Below are 12,291 nucleotides of genomic sequence, written 5' to 3' on the forward strand. Positions count from 1 at the left end.
GCAGTGGTGGGCCTGGGAACGAGGACACTGGCAGGTAGGGGAGCTGCAACCCGGACCGGCCGTGGCCTCAGAGATCCAGCAGGGCGTGTGTGCCCGCGCCTGGGACCCTCCCCGAGCACAGCGCACAGTCCCCCAGCCACCCAGGGTGCCGCGGGGCAGGACCCCACGAGGCAGGCTCACCCTCGGGCCTGGAGCCCAGTGGCCACACAGGCGCACGGCACGCTCAGGCCTCACCCCAGCCTGGAACTGCGCGAGGAAAGTGCTGGGCTGGGCTGACTGGTCATGAGACCTGCAGCCTTCCCACAGCAACAGCCGGCAGCGAGGCCCTCCCAAGGTAACTGCGCGGGGAGGCCAGCTCGGCTCCGCTTCTGCCCCCAAGGCCCTCTCCTGGCCCTCGCCTGGGCGGCTGGGCCTGGGAGTGAGGGCTGGCACCCCCCGCAGCCACACCCCTCCCGCTGCTGCCCGGCTGCAGCCAGGACTTTCCAGGACTTTCGGGTCACCCTGCAGCGCCCCCAGACCGTGCACAGCCCCCCCACCGCTGCCTGGGCCCAGACCTTCCAAACTGCGCTGCAGACCAGCAGCCTCCCCAGCCCCGGCACCTCGCTCTTCCACCCCGGCCAACTCTCAGACCAAGCCTGGCCACTGCCCCCCTTCCTCTCTGGTCCCCAGCACTCAGAGCCCTGCACACAGTAGGTGCATAATAAGTGCCAGTGCAGAGAGGAGATGGGGAAAGAAAGAGGAGGCGCGGGGCAGCTCTCCTGGGAAGGGGCAAGTCCACGGGCCTGAGGGTGCCGCCGGGCTGTGGGGCTGGGAGGGTCCTTCTGAACCTGGAGAAACCGAGGCAGGCACCCCGGCCTCCGACTCCAGAGGGCCCAGCAGCCAGGACGGGAGTGGGCCTGAGCCTGTTTCTCTCTCTGAGCTGAAAGGCCGGTACCCTGGAGGTCCTGCCCACCGCTGCCCACCTGCCCCGCTGCAGGGGAGCCTGCACTCGCTGGAAGCGCCCGCCCCAAACTCCTGGGGTCTCCAGTGCACCAAACAAGGATGGTGGACGTCACCTGAGGAATCCTCCCCGGCCACATGGTCCCACCTTGGGGACCTGCCCTGGGATGGCGATGGCTGTGTTGGTGCCCTCGGCCACCACGACCTGGTGGCCCGTCCCACCAACGTGGGCTTGGGATGAGGCAGGGCAGGGGCTCTGGGAGATGACAGCCCGCAGCCCGCAGCCCGAGCCCCCACCCGGCCCCCACAGGCCTACTGGGTGGTGAGGGGTGCAGGTACCCTAGGGCTGAACCCCGGGAAGGGGGCTGGAGGCTGGGAGCAGGGGGCAGGGGGCAGGGACAGGGGCAGGGGCAGGTACAGAAGACAGCCGCAGTGGCTTACCCAGGTCGACGTGCTCCCAACTTGCCCAGAGTGAAGATCCCAGCTGGCGCTCCCTCCGCTGCCCTCCTGGGTCCCTCCCCTCCAGAGCCCCGGCTCCGCTGCCCCGCCCTGGCCTCCTCCTCGCTGGCCTGGAGCCCCACCAGGGGGCTGGGCGGCCCCCTCACAGGCCCGGAGCCGGGCCAGGCCCCTCCCCCAGGGTGCCCCCCCCCCCCAGCCCAAGCAGCTGACTGGGAAAGGAAACGCCCGCCTGGGGATGTCTGAGTCACTACCACCCGCCAGCGCAGTCCAGTCCGGTCCTGCTGTGTAGACAGGTAGGCAGCCGCAGATGTCAGATAGGATTCCCCCACCCCCGCCAGGCTGTTCGTTGGCCCCGTGCCTCAGTTTCCCTGTACGTGCAGGGACAGAGGCTGGAAGCTGGCCAGGCTGGGGGCACAGAGAAGGGGAGGCACAGCCCGAGGGGTACCCAGGCCCTTCCAAGAGAGCCCCACGCGGGGTGCTAACGCCTGCTCCACCTGCGACGTCGGGGCGACACGGCGCGTCAGGCTGTACCGAGACCCCTGCCCAGGGCACAGCCAGCCCCTTCCCCGGCAGAGACCACCGAGGCCGGAGCAGGACGAGCCCGAGCTCGCCGCGGCCCGGGCCAGTGAGTGACCTTAGGTCTGCCCGTGCCCCTCGGCGTGCACCCCGCCACCCTTGCAGCCCCTCAGCCAAAGCTCCGCAGCAGCCTCCACCCAAAGCGGGGGCCTCCGACGAGCTGGGCGCCGCCGGGCCCTGGACCCCGCGTGTATGACCCGCGCCCGCGTCACCGGGGCCTGAGGGGGAGCTGAGACGCAGCCTCTCTGAGCCTGAAGACCCCAGCTCTGCCCTCCCCGAAGCGCCAACTGCCTGGCCTACCACCTCCTGTCACCTCCCGGGACCCCCAGGACCCAGCCCCCAGCCCAGGGGCCCAGGGGGCGGGTGGGAGGACGCAGTCTGGCTCCCCGGCCCCTCCAGCTCCCGGAGCCCTGGCAGGCCTGGGCAGGACCGCGCAGCCTGTGCCATCAGCAGATCTCTTGCTGGATCCCGAAGCCGCCCCGCCCTGCCCCAGGGCCCTGCGGGGTGGGGCTCAGCTGGCTGCTGGCACCTGCACCCAACAAGCAGGTCAGAGCAGGCCCGCCCAGCTGAGGGACCCAGCCTGGGGTTCCAGGGCAGTGAGGGGTCAGGCCCAGCCCTGGGGAGGTGGTGGTGGGATGGCTTCACCCCCACCCCTGCCCGCCACTCCAGGCCCGATCGGCAAGGCAGCCACTAACTGGGGGCTCTGGGGACAGCCGAGGGCAGCGAGCCCCCCATGGGGACACGGAGGGGGTGACAGTAAGGGAAGGCACCTGGCCGCTCAGGGGGATCCCAGGTACACAGAAGGCTCTAGCCCGTCCCGGGGCCAGGGGTGCTCCTGGGTCAGGGTGGGCGAGAGGCCCAGGGTGGGCCCCCAGTCCAAGAAGGAGGTGCCGTACCCAGGCCTCTCCCAGCCTCCCCCTCTCTAAAAATTTAACGGTCACAAATGACTCTATTTACAGTGAGCCGGGAAAGCTGGCCAGGCCGGCTGGCGGTGACCTCACCCCTCCCACAGCCCCAGACAGTTCTCACCTGGGAACTCGCTGCCTGGCACCCCACGGCTCTCTCATCACCCCCAGGCCAGGGCTGAGCCCAGCCGGAAGGAGGCTGCTGCGGGTTCAGAACGGGCCACGCACTCCTCTCTCCAGCCCGGGACCCCAAGCCCACAAAGCCACTCGTCCCCCTCCTCGGGAACCCCACTGCCCCCCAGCCATCTGGCCCTGGAGCACATGGGCCCCCACCTCGGCAGCCAGAGGGAGATGTGGCCAGGTCGCCCCACGCTGCGTGGCCTGCAGGCTGGGCCCGCCCCCGCCCCCTGACACCCTGTGCTCTGCTCCCCCCGCCCCCACATTGCCACCCCTCACCCCCCACCCCTGCCGCACCCAGGCTCCCTGCAGACTCCCAGTGAGCACATGCAGCTTGCTCTGCCCAAAGCGCTTTCCCAGCTCGGACCCTGGACTCCCTCCCCACAGGCAGCTGCCCGCAGCCCTTGGCAAGCGCTGTGTCCGGGTGAGGCCCCTGCAGACGGGAGGTGGGTGCCAGCAGGACCTGCAGATGTGGGGGCCAGCCGGGGGCACCGGTCAGGCAGGGACTCAGGCTGGAGGCTCAGGGCTCTGGGTCCAGGCCACCGTGACCTTGTAGGGCCAAGCGTCAGGGGGCCGCCCTCCATACCTTGCCCCTGTGCTGGTGTCCAGTCCCACAGGGGTCATACCTGGCTCTCCTGCAGGTAAGGGGCCCCGAGTAGGGCCCCGCCCCCTTGCCTCAGCAACCAAGGACCCCACCCGCCTGGTCCCCGGCCCCAGGTGGTGCTGGGCCAGCTGAAGGGTGTCTGCTGACCTGCCACACCAAGGGTCCTGAGATCCAGGCCGTCCAGCACACGCCTGCCAATGCCCACCTCACAGGCAGTCCTCGCTCAAAGCCCCCTGCACCCTGGGCTGCTGCTCAGTGTCACCACAGGAATTTGGGGGCTGGCAAGAGCTGGGCAGGGGCTGGGCAGGCCCACGGGCAGCTGATAGTGAATCAGCTGGGGAGGTGGCCAGGGCCAAGCACGGCATTCTCAGGAGATGTGTCACAGAGGAGCCCCCGGGGGCTGGTGCCACCCAGGAGTAAGGCCTGCCGGGGAGGGAGCTGCTCCTCCAGGGGTCCCGCACGTGGCCTAGTGCCCTGTGGGAGTGGGAGGCCATCCTCTGCCCCACCCAGGAGGGACCTCGAGCATGCATGGGAGACAGAGGTGCAGGGCCAGTGGGGGCGGGGGATGCAGAGCGCCCATACCTGATGCAGGCAGCCCATGGTCTGACCCCCACCAGGGGCTTGACCCCCAAACAAAGGGGACATGACCTGGCCCAGCGGGCCTGAGCCCCGGGCCTCCCGCCCAGCAGACAGCAGTGCCCACCAGTGCGGGGGCAGCCCCTCCAGCAGAAGCGGGTGTTGGCAGGGCAGGGAGGCCCGCACAAGGGCCCCATGGGCTCCTGTCCCCAGCCCCTCCTTTCTGAACCTCCACTGTCCCTTCAGCACCGGGCGCCCGCATCCGGGGCTGTGTCCAGGCAGGCGCGCCGAAGGGCCCTTCTCAGGACTCCTGCCCCGGACCCCAGCGTCCACCCCGCAGGCAGGGGCGGCTGGCTGGGAGCCAGTCACCTGAGGGGGTTCCTCTCGACAACGGGGAGGGGGGCCCATGGCACCCCCCCACCCACACGGGTCAGCGCAGGGCGGGAAGCGGGGTGGGAAGAGGGGGCTAGTGGGCTGGGCGTGGGCGGGGCCACCACTTGCCGCCCCCCTGCCCCAGCTCCTGGGACCTTTCCATTAGAGAAAGTGTCTCTAACTATTAAATATTTACCCCAGTGACCTGGACCCTTGGCTCCCAGCGGCCGCGGCTTCCAAAAAAAGATAAACAAAGGGAAGCCTGGAGGTAGAAGCAGGAGCTGGGCGGGGCCCGGCCCATGGGGAGGCTCCGGGGAGGTCGGGCACACACGGGGTCCCACCGTGGACCCAGCTAAGAGCCCCCCAGCTCTCCCCACTTCCCCGCTGGGCCCCTCTGCCTCTCCATTTCCCCTTCCTCTGCCCGGCCTCACCTCTTCCCATGGGGACTGCCCCGAACCCGTGTGGAGCCCCGAGCGCCCTGGGAACAAACCCCCCCAACCGCTGGCCCCTGCCCTCTCTACCCTTCTTCACCCCTACGCCTATCCCCAGACCCACCCTGTAAATCTGCTTGTTGTCCCCCGGCCAAGGCTTTCCAGGCCACACGCACGTTCCTCCAGGAAGCCCTCTCTGACTCCTCAGTGCAGCCGAGAGGTGCCTGACTCACCTTAGCCGAATAAACAATGGTACAGTGTTCCCTGATGTGTGACCGCCCAGGTCCCGGGGCCCCTGCCAGAGCCCGGGGTGCTCGGTCGCCTCCTCCTGCCTCCACCCAGAGGGCTGTGCTGGGGAGATCTGGGCTTTCATGCCTGGAGCGAGTGGCAGGGCCACCTGCTGGGTCCTTCCCCCTCACACCGACACTTCCTCACCCCCCGGGCAGGCCAGCCCCAGGCTCAACCTGAAACAGAAGCCTTCAGCAAAGGGCAGTCATGGGAGAAAGGACTCAGCGAGGGCTGGAGCCTGAGGGTGAGACAGGGTTGGGCCCAGCAATCCTGGGGGCTTCCTGGAAGAGGCAGCTTCTAGCAAGTCCAGGGTAGAAGAGCTCAACCAGATGGAGAGAAGGCCCCGCACTCACCACTCCTGGCACACGGGGAGGCAGGGGCTCCTGGGCCCTCCCCCCCCCCCCACTCTCCTGAGACCCTGGAGCAGCGGCAGAATGTCCAGCTTGAGTTTTCCTACAGGGAGAAGAGCTGGGGTGCTGTCAGGGACACATCTGCCAGCAGCACCTGCGGCGGCTGGGAGAATCCGCCTCACTAAAGCACAGGGAGGGGGGGGAGGCCCAGCCCAAGATGACCTTCACTCCTCCTCCTTGCTGCCGGCTCCTGCAACGGACACTCTGGGCAGGAGGGGGCACTCCAGAGCCCTGCCTGGTGGGGCGGCCAGGCCAGCACCTGCCGGACATCACCGCCCTCGGCCTGCGGTTTGGCCACTCCAGCCGCTGTAGAAGCCAGAAGGCTCGACCTCGACCTCGGTGCAAGGCCCTACCTCACTGCTCCAAGACTCAGCGTCCCTGTCTGCAAAATGGGGACACATCCCTGTGCCACTGGACAACCCAGGGCAAGCTGCCAGCACGGACACTGGAGACACTTGCCACCCACGCCGGCACTTGGCCTCTCCGCCCGGCCTCTGCTGTGGGCGGCCGTGCTCACTCCCGTTCACAGGTGCTAGTCGCAGCCCACAGACCCCTGCAGCCCCAAGCCCAGGGCCCTGCAGAGGCCACCAGCCCCGTTCAGAGGAGGGAGGCCACTGCAGGGAGGCCCCACATTGCGATGCGCCTGGGAAGGGCCCCAGACTTACCACGGCCCCCCACAAGAAGAGACCAGGCAGACTCTCCTTCATGGTGGGCCCTCCCTGGACCTCGTGGGGGCTTATCAGAGTGGGGATGGGAGGGGGGACTCAGGCCAAGTCAGGGGCCTCAGGGGCAGGGCAGGGGCCCGGGGCAGGAGCCGGGGGCTCCCTGTCAGTCCAGCTGCCCAGGACCCAGCTCTGCCTTGGGAAGAAACTGGCTGCCTCTGAGGGATGGTGGGGAGGCGCAGCCGCCAGGCCCAGCCTCCCAGTGCGGGTGGGGCAGGGCCTGGGGACCCGAACGCTGGACGGAACCCCCAGGGGCTCTGATGCACTAGGTCTCCTACCCACGCCCCGTGAGAGCCCCTGACATTCCCTACGGGCTGCCCCACAGGCCGGCCCCAGGTCAAAGCAGAGAATAAGGGTCTCAACGGGGGAGGGCTGTCCCGACCAGGCCGTCTCGAGGCAGACGGGTGGAGGGGGTGGCCTTGCACCCTGTATCCCGGGCGCCTCTGGGCAGCCTGGGAGTGAGGGTGTAGGCCGGTGGGAGATGCTGGAGGCAGAGCAATGGCCCCACGTCCCTCTGCCCCTCTCCTTTCCCTGTGATACAGCAGATCCCCAGGGATGCGGGCCAGGGCCGCCACGGTCAGGAGGAGGGGGCTGGGGACCCACAGCATCTATCATCCTCCCAAGCAAGGCTTGTTCAGGGAACATCCCTGGGCCGAGGGAGGCCCTGACAGGAGGCCAGCTGGTGTTCAGCAGACAGACGGGCAACAGAAGGGACCATGGGGACTCCCGCTGCGGCTGCAGGGGCGTGCCCAGGCCAAGGGGCAGCCCTCCCCCTCTGCATCAGCAGCACCATCATCATCTTCCTCCTCTGCGTTCCTCAAGGAGTGGGGTCCGGTCTGCGCCACTGCAGCAAGGCCCAACCCTCCTTGCTGGCAACCGGCCAGATGCCCTGGGCGTGGCTGCCGCATCCCTGACCCACAGCTGGGATAACTGCCCCTGCCTCACCCCACCTGCCCCCCAAGACTCTGAGGCACGCAGACGCGGGAACCAGACCTCGAGCGGGGACAGACAGATGACAAAGCACCTGCTTCCCATTCTGCGGGCAGAGGCGAGGGCAACACCCACCTTCCCTGCCCGGCACCGAACCGGGGACTCCGTGGCCCCTCACCCAGCCGCAGCCCTCGGGGCCAGCCCTGCCTGCCCCGCCGCGCCAGGGAGCCAGCCACACTGTGGACCCACCCAGCCCTAAGTCCGTGGTCCTCCGGCCCCAGAGCAGGGCCCCGGGCAAGCCTGGCTGCAGGTCCCCGTGCCAGGTGACCCACGGCCCCCGCGCCCCACTCACACGTGCCGCCTCGCCGAGCGGCGCCTCTAGGGACACGGGGCAGTGACAGGGAGGGAAAGCCAGGCAGGGAGAGTGACAGAGGCGGGAGCGACAGAGGGAGTGGCAGGGATGAGTCAGCGACCCCGAGACGGTGAGCGGCAGAGGTGGGAGAGCGAGGCAGGGCCAGGTGAGAGGCGCGTGCGGGGGGCAGCAGGCGGGAGGAGGCGCACCGCTGCCGGGGGCTCCGGGCCAGGAGGGCAGCACCGCGTGGAAACAGTCGCACATCGCGGCGCCGGGCGGTGCGGGCCGGCGGGCCCGGCGCGTCCGGTCGCGGGTCTGGGCTCGGCGCGCGGGCGGCCGGGGAGCCGGGAGGGCGCTGCCGCGGGCGGCCGGCCTCGACTGCGGACCCCGCCGGCGCCCGGGACCCGCCGCCGCCCCGCCCCGCCCCCTCCAGCCCATTGGCTGCCGCGCCCCGGCCCCGCCCCCGGCCCCGCCCCCGGCCCCGCCCCCTCCGCCCCCCGCCCAGACCGCGCGCCTCGGGCCGCTGCCGGGCAGGGGTCCCCGCGGGGGCGGGGCCCGGGGTCACGGGGGCAGAGGGAGCCCGAGGGGCGACGGGCCGGAGAGCCGACCTCCCGGCCCCGCCCAGGGGCTCGCAGTCTAGACGCTGCTCTGCCCGGGAGCGCGCCGCCGCGGTTGGGGTGCGCGGGGGGGTCCCAAGGGGCCGTCCAAGCTGGGACCCCAGGAGTGTGCGGGAAGAGTGTTCCCTCGAGGCCACAGAGGGCCCAGGCCGAGAATTAGGTGCAGCGGGGCGGGGGGCAGCGAGACCGGGCGGTGGGAGCTGAGGAAAGACCCTCCCCGGGGCGGCGGCGGGGGGCAGGGTGCGTGGGCCCTGCTGGAAGTCGGGAGCCCTGCAAGAGGGAGGGTGGGGCTGGGCCCGGGCAGCAATATGAGGAGGGAGACAAGGCCACAAGGCCCCGGATGCTCCAGAGGGCCTTGGTAAGGACTGGAGTGGGGATGGCTGGGGCCGCTGAGCTCCAGCCTGGGTGTTGTGCAGAACACCACACTCCTTGGGGAACCGGCAGGGAGTGGGAAGGCCCAGGAGAATTCCGTTAACACCAAAGTAGGAGTTCGCTGAGGCCCAGCCTGGCGTAGACCTGAGGAAGGGCACCTTGGAGGTGTGGGTCCCACTGGGGCTGCGGGCGGGGAGCCTGGGCCAGAACAGACCCAGGAACGCATCGCTGTGCCAAGGAGGACCACGCCTGGGCGCCACCTAGGCATGGTGCCCGTGGTGCTGGGACGGACAGGTGGACACACACACATACCTGCTCCTGGAGCAGAGAGAGACGGGGAGCCACTCAGACACAGGGACGCACCTGAGACACACCCAAGACACACAGGTAGACGAGATGACGCACATGTTCACACCAATACACAGATGGGCTTGGATATGTCTCCGTGCACGGAGAGGCGCACACACAGTCCCACCCATGCTGACACAAGTGCACCCGTTGGACCCAAGAGCCCAGGTATGCACAACCGGACACAGACACACACATGCACACACAGGTGCACTCTCCTCCTGGGCCTCCTTGGGGATGCCGGCAGGGCCCAGGTGAGCCTGCCCAGCAGGATGACTCATGTGTGCCAGTTCCCGTTAGCTGGGCTGCAGCCAGGCAGCCTGCCAGCAGCAGGTCCCACAGACATGCACATCACTGCTGGGAAGAGGCTCTGCAGCCTCTCCTCCACGGGGCCCATGGACAACGGGGCACAGCTCTGTCCTTCAGGTGGGGACAATGGGGTGTGGGGTTTTCCCCATGGGCTGGGCAGCATTGCCCTGGAGCCACAGACCCTGCACCCTCCTCCTTCCCTGGAGTCCTGCCCTGCTCTGTTCTTCTGGGAGTCAGCTGCTCATGGGTGCAGGGAGGGAGCACTTTTTGTGTCCCTGGGTGTGTCCCACATCTGTCCAGATCTGTTGGGATCCCAGCCTGCCCATCCGTGTATGTGAGTCTGGCATTGGGGGCCAGGGAAGAAGGGGCACTTGTCCAAGCGGGGACCTTGGGACACAGACCCAGTTCTGTGTCCCCCCGCCCCATTACATGAGTGACCTTGGCAAAGTGTGTGTCCAAATGAAGCGGTCTCTTTCCATGTGACATATCCTGATCGTCTAGCATGATGCACGTGGGGCTCTGAAGGGCAGAGGGGGATGGGTGGGGAGGCCAGGGAGCCGCCCCACCTAAGCAGAGGTCAGGAGGAGGGGTCTCACATGGCTGCTGACGGAGCAGCCCCCAGCGGGCCCGTGTGCAGCTGGGCGGTCCCTGGGACCCTGACTGGCCAGGGCCTGGGGGGGACCAGGGCAGGGACCCTCCCTGCAGCCACTTCTGCACCCGTCTTTGGTGACGCCTCGGTGGGCTTGCACTGCCCTGCTGGAGCCTCGCTTACCCTGCAGCAAGCGAGTTGGCTCAGCACTGACCCAGGGCCCTAGATCCAGGGCACTCCTGCCCCAGAGGCTGCCCCTCCCGTCTCCTGCAGAAGGCTGGCATCACCTGTTCTGCTCACCCCTGCACACTCCCCGGGGGACCCTGTGGGCCTCATTTCATCTCTAGGAGGGCCTGGCCCCTGTGTAGAGGAAGACGGCCCCTAAGTCGGCCCTCTCCGCCCTGGGCCAGCTAGACTGGGCCCTGCCTCCTGTGTCCACTCCCTCCTCCCACATACGGGGGCCTCAGAAGCCCCAGCCTGGCCCCAGGATCACAGGGTGGGCCCAGGGAGAAAGCTGCTCAGGTGGAGCCTGTGAAGCGCATCCAGGCCTCCCCACTCCCCGCCCGGCCCTCCCGCGAGCCGAAGCCTGGCAGTGAGCCTGCCGCAGAGCCCTGAGCTGCCAGAGCTGCTGTCGTCATGCCCCGAGACAGCCCGGTCCCCGTGGCCCCTCCGGGCACAGATGCCTGCTGGGGAAGGTGACAACAGTTGGACGGCTGAGGAGTCACTGTTCCCCCACAAGCACGGAGCCCTGGGCCCAGCCCGCCCACCCCTGGCCCCCACACGGCCCCCACCACTGAGCGCCGGGAGGGCCGTGGCGGTCGTGCAGTGCCCGGGCTCTCTCCCGTTGGCAGGCACAGGCTTCACCGCCTCCCTGGGACCACCGCGCCGGGGACCCCACGGCCCTCGTGATGCTCGGGGGTCTCCCGAGGCGGACTGCCTGGGAACTGGTGGGGCCAGGGTGACGGGTGGTGGCTGCCGACTCCACAGGCCGGGGTTCCCCAGCAGAGTCCCCCACCCCCACCCCGCACCGGCTGGTCGCTCTCGGGCCTCTCCGGGCGGGCAGGGATGCCCGGAGCATCAATGATTCATGTCTCCATGCGGCAGCCGCAGCACCATAAGCAAAAATAGCTCTGCCATTGTACCGGCTGCGGCCTGGCCCAGCGCAGAGTCACAACGCAGGACCCCATCAGCCGCCATCTGCCCCCCACCGATCCTCACACAGCAGGCGGAGGGGTTTGCGGCAGCTTCAGGTCTCCTGACCCCTGGCTTCTGACTGCCTCAGTCTCCCCCGAACTGGGTGCCTGCTCCACGCCTGGGGGCAGCGGCCTCCTTGACGTACCCCAATGATCTGGGGCTGAGAACCCCAGAGGAGCAGGATACCTAGATGCTTCTGAGGGCTAAGGACACCTCCTCATCCCTCACCAGGCAATGGCCAGGGGGTGCCAGGCTACTGTGGGGCTCTGGGCCAAGTGGAGGCCGGCCCCTTCCTCCTGTTCAGAGGCTGGGACGTGGAGGCTCAGCTTGGCGGCAGAGAAGCTGTCCCCACCCATGTTGGGCAGGCTGGGGACCAGGGATGGACCAAGGTGTCCCAGGAGGAGTCGGGTGGGGGCATATGGACTCTTCCTCCTGACTACACTGCCTGCACCCCCTCCACGGCCCCTCAGGGTGTCCTGCATGTGTCCCCTGAACTCCTGCCTGGATGGCGCCATGCTCCCCACTGGCTAGTCTCCCCCAGCAGGTGAAGCCTTTTAAATTTGAACAGCTATGTGCCCCGCTGCCCCAGCTGGAGGCCTGGCCCTCGGCTGGTGGCCCCTCTCCTGCCCAGTCTGCCCAGTTGCTGGCTGGAGGAGCCAGGGGCCGCCTGTCGGCTATGTGGGTTACCCTCCTTCACCTGCAGCCAGGGCTGAGCACCCTATGTTGGGTCACCTCTGCCACTTCCTCTGAGTCTGGGCTCCCCCAAGGCAGCACCTTCCTAGTAGCCAAGGGCCACTGGCTTCTACTGGCTTCACATGGCCGCTAACAAATAACCACACAGTGGCTTAAACACACATTCAGTCCCTGCGGTGCTGGGTGCTGGGTGCTGGTAGGGCTGTTTTCCTTCTGGGGTTTCAGGGGAGGTGTACTTCCTCGCCCTTTTCAGGTTCTAGGGGCTGCCCCATCCCCTGCTTCCTAGCCCTGCATCACCCTGACCTCTGCTTCTGTCTGTCCGTCTCCTCAGACTCTGACCCTCCTGCCTCCTCCTTGTAAGGGCATCGGGCCCAACAGCATGACCCAGGACTTACTTCTCAAAAGCCTTAATGCAATCATGTCTGTAA

Source organism: Canis aureus, chromosome 9, assembly GCF_053574225.1.
Source record: "Canis aureus isolate CA01 chromosome 9, VMU_Caureus_v.1.0, whole genome shotgun sequence".
Lineage (NCBI taxonomy): Eukaryota > Metazoa > Chordata > Mammalia > Carnivora > Canidae > Canis > Canis aureus.